Raw genomic sequence first — 4718 nt, 5'->3', positions numbered from 1 at the left:
GGGAAATTCAGAGCATGCTCAGTAGGTGCTCAGCTATGTTCCGTCCTCCTTGCCCCTAAAGGGCAGCATCTGATTAGAACTGCAATGAGAGCAAGTGTCAGGACAATAATGCCTGAACCATTAATAGTTGACATCTCTGCATACTGCAGTCCCCTTTACCGTACCAAAGCTTAATCTTATGGGCCTATTTAGAAGTCTGGCTAATTAATGACTGTAAAAGCAGTTTGGACTTTGCAAGTCTTTTATAATGTGCTTCATTTAGACATAATGGGCTCAAGATTGCCTCTGGCATCCTCAAGAAAATTAAAAATCCAGTAGGCAGTGCAATTGCCTCTCATGGTTTTTCTATTACTTTTATTTTTATTATGATTGCAAAAAGCAGCATTACTAACGGTACCTTGGATGATGACCATGCCTTTCCAGGAAAGGCCTAGCTGTGTCCCCAGGTCTGCAGCATGATTTATGGGCTCTTTAGCCAGCAGCATGCATGATGTCATTCAACTCTCACCAAGTGGAAGGGAGGCAGAAAGACACCCGAACACGTGGAGTTATTCCTAACGAGGGACCACTACAAACAAGGCATCATTCACTACCTTCTAACTGGACAATATAGAGGTCTAATTGTTACATGTCTGATCCTTGGCTTCAAACCTGCAGGAGCTTGTGTGGGCTGGGCGAAATTTGGTGTTGCAGAAGCCTGCATTAGCAGGCGATGCACAAGGATGACAGGATATGTGACAGGGCAGGGGTGGTCATGGTTCTTATGTGCCATAGAGTCAGTTTGGACTCCTAGCAACCGAATGTACAACAGAACGCAACACTGCCCAGTTGTGCACCATCCTCACAACCTTGCCATGCTTGAGCCTGCTGTCCCAGCCACTGCATCAGTCCATCTTGTTGAGGGTCTTCCCCTTTCTGGCTGACTCTCTACTTTACCAAGTATGATGTCCTTCTCCGGGGACTGATGCTTCCTGACAAGGGTGAAAGTACCAAAGTACATGAGATGAAGTCTGGCCATTCTTGCTTCTAAGGAGCCTTCTGGCTGTACTTCCTCCAAGACCTATTTGTTCATTCCTTTAGCAGTGCATGGTACATTCAATATTCTTCACCAACACCACAATTCAAGTGCATCAATTCTTCTGCAGTCTTCTTTATTCATTGCCCAGCTTATTCATTGTGAGAGCTGGACAATGGGCAAGGGAGGTGCTGCTTAATAATATTAATAGCAACAGTAACAACTCTATCCATCAGGGTTTTTTTTGTATGTGATGTGAAAGAAAATTAACAAATCCTTAGTGTTCATGATGTGTATAAACACAAGAATGCACAATATATTGCAGTGCAATATTTTAAGTCTATTCTCAATTTGGAGCTCTGGTGGCGTGGTGTCTAAAGCATTTGACTGCTAATCAGAAGGTTGGTGGTTCAAACCCACAGCCGCTCTGCAGAAGGATGATGGGGCTAACTACTTCTGTAAAGATTTACCACCTCGGAAACCCAATGGGGGTCACTATGAGTCCAAATCAACTTGATGGCAATGAGGTTTTTTTTTTTTTTTTTTATTCCTCAATTAATCAGTGGCTTTCTTGAGATTGTGAATTTCCAGTGGGAAGACCACATCCTTAATCTAAATTCATCAGAACCTTTTTGTCACAAACAATTAAAGCACCCTACCAAGTTTAAGTTTAGAATGATTTTTTTTTTTCAATGGTATCAAGGAGTCTCTGGCATCTCTACAAGGGTCAAAGAATCATGATCAGGGGGCTATCTTGACAGGAGTGATATCCAAACTACACCACTTTCCGCAAAGACAACCGCTTTAACGACTCGTTTCAGATACCTCCATTAGTATTAGTGATTCTGGCTTTTAAACATCACACCCCTGCCATGGCTGCTGCTGAAAAGCAACGGGTGTGTCTGCCTCCAAGTTCACCCAGAGATGGATTCTATCAGCTCCTCTTTACTCAATACTGTTCACTACAAACTGAAGTCTTTCACACCAGTAACCGGCTGGCCAATCAACTCTGACCCAAGGTGACTCCAGAATAGAACTGTGCTTCATGGACTTGCTTTATTTTTTTTGGGGGGGGGGGGGGGGGTGGGGGGGAGGGTGGTATCAAATTACTCTATCAGAAGGAATGGCACAAATGGAAGAACTTAAGTGGATGTTTTGGTTCAATTTATAGAAAAGGTAAAAATGCATGCAACATGTATGCACTGTCTTGGTGACCAGGAAAGTCACTTTGGTGGCTGTGGGGAAGCCGGGCTAAAGTTGAGCTCTCCCCATCACTGTTTCCCAGGGCATGCTTGTCAAAGAGATAGTCTGCCAGGTCAGATTGGGGCAGGGGAGGGCATCTTGTGCAAGTTGGTTAAGTAGTCATTTGATTCTTTGATGGATTTCACCTGCTCATTTAGGTAACACGTCTCAATGAAGTGACACAAATGGGGGTCATTTCTTGTCAGCAGTCAGTTTACATAGTTCCAGCAATGACTTATTCACACCTTTTTTCCAAGCGTAATGCACCCTGCATTGCATCCAGCCCACTCACCCGCTCATCATGGTCTGGTTTCTTGGAATCCTGAACGAAGATTCTGCCAGCTCCTTGGTTCTGTAGTTTTATCAGTTTCTCAACATATTCTCTCTTCTCTTGAGACTGAAGGAAATATTTGCCAAAGTTCTTCAAAGCACATCATCATGGTGGAAGTAGTAAGACATGAACAGGTAGGCATAGGAGACCTAGAGCTTCAGGCTGATCTGGTGGTTCGTGGCAGCCTCAGAGCCCTCGTTGTAGTTCCAGCACACTTGCAAGAGGGACCTAGTCATCATGGCAAGGACTGAGGAGAGGTGGCAGTGGCTGCACAGAGCTGGAGCCATGGCAGAGACCTTGGGGAATCCGAGGGTGCTGCTTCACGTAGGCAGCAGATGGCTGGCTGGGAGTGGTGGGTTATGGGGAGGTTGGCGAGTGCCAGTTCCATTTAAGCACTGTTGAAGCAGGTGACCTCAGCGACTCTGTGAAAAATTTCTTCCCCTTGTTCAATGGCTGAAGGCTAAGAGAGGGATGACCATTTGCACCGAGGGTCTCAAAGTCAAAGTCAGTAGCCTACCAAGGTCTGGGCAGTGGGAGTGGTCTGTTCCAGATGCAAAGAGTAAGAGAATGCATTGGTTTAGAGAGTATTTAAAAGCAACATATTAAGAAGTCATGTCCCTGGGGGCGCAAATGATTTATGCTTGGCTGCTGACCTTAAGATTTTTGGTTCAAAATCACCCAACCATGTTGGGGTTGTTAGGTGCTATCAAGTCAGTTCTGACTCATAGCAACCTCATAATAGAACAAAACACTGCTGGCTACTGTGCCATCCTCACGATTGCTGTTTGAAGCCATTGTTGCAACCACTGTGTCAATCCATCTCATTGAAGGTCTTCCTCTTTTTCACTGACCCTCTAACTTTACCAAGCATGATGGCCTTCTTCAGGAACTGGTCCTTTCTAATAACATGTCCAAAGCATATCAGCTAAGTCTCACCATCCTTCCTTCAAAGGAGAATTCTCGGTATACTTATTGATTCCTAGGCAGACTTGTTCATTCATCCAGCAGTCCATGGTATACTCGATATTCTTCACCAACAGCATAATGCAAAGGCAACAATTCTTTGGTCTTCCTTATTCATTGTCCAGCTTTCACATGCATACAAGGTGATTGAAAATACTATGGCTTGGACCAGGTACACCTTAGTCTTCAAAGTGACAGCTTCACTCTTTAAAGAGATCTTCTGCAGCACTTTCGCACAATGCTCTAAGTCATTTGATTTCTTCACTGCTGCTTCCATGGGCATTGATTGTGGATCCAAATATAATGAAATCCTTGACACCTTCAATATTTTCTCCATTTATCATAATATTGCTTATTGGAAGATTTTTGTTTTCTGTATGTTCAGATGTAATCCATACTGAAGGTCTTCGATCTTCATCAGTAAGTGTTTCAAGCCCTCTTCACTTTCAGCAAGCAAGTTTGTGACAACTGCATATTCCAAATTATTGATGAGTCTTCCTCCAATTCTCATGCCACATTCTTCTTCATATAGCCCAGCTTCTCTAATTATTTGTTCAGCATACAGACTGAATAAGATACAACTTTGTGAAAAGATACAACTTTGATGCATACTTTTCCTGATGTTAAACCATGCAGTATCCCCTCATTCAAGGAGCTGGATTGGTGTAGTGGGTAAGGAATTTGGCTGCTAACCAGAAGGTCAGCAGTTCAAATCCACCACCAGCTTCACAGGAAGAAGATGGGGCAATCTACTTCCATGAAGATTTACAGCCTTTAAAACTCAATGGGGGTTGCTATGAGTCAGAATTGACTTGATGGCAGTGGATTTGGCTTGGTTTATCCCCTTGTTCTGTCTGAATAACTGTGTCTTGGTTTATGTACATATTCCTCATGAGCACAATTAAGTGTTCCAGAATTCCCATTTTTTGCAATGTTTTTCATAATTTGTTATGATCCACACAATTGAATGCCTTTGCATAGTTAATAAAACACAGGTGAACATCTTTCTGGTATTCTCTGCTTTGAGTCAATATCCATCTGACATCAGCAATGATATCCCTTGTTTCATGCCCTCTTCTGAATCCAGCTTGAATTTCCAGCAGTTCTCTGTCTATGTACTACTGCAACCATATTTGAATTACTCTCAGTATAATTTTACTTTCATGG

The 4718-nt window shown here is 43.2% G+C and overlaps 1 pseudogene; it reads right to left on the bottom strand.

Moving 5' to 3' along the window:
- Positions 1-1713: 1713 nt before the first annotated feature.
- On the bottom strand, positions 1714-2827 carry LOC122149802 (annotated as a pseudogene).
- Between the last annotated feature and the right edge of the window lie 1891 nt (positions 2828-4718).

The sequence above is a fragment of the Orycteropus afer genome, unplaced genomic scaffold (assembly GCF_000298275.1).
Source record: "Orycteropus afer afer isolate SDZICR_OR568_19922 unplaced genomic scaffold, OryAfe1.0 scaffold00048, whole genome shotgun sequence".
Classification (NCBI taxonomy): Eukaryota; Metazoa; Chordata; class Mammalia; order Tubulidentata; family Orycteropodidae; genus Orycteropus; species Orycteropus afer.
Note: the sequence above shows the minus strand (reverse complement) of the source record. Positions and strands in the feature narration are given on the sequence as shown.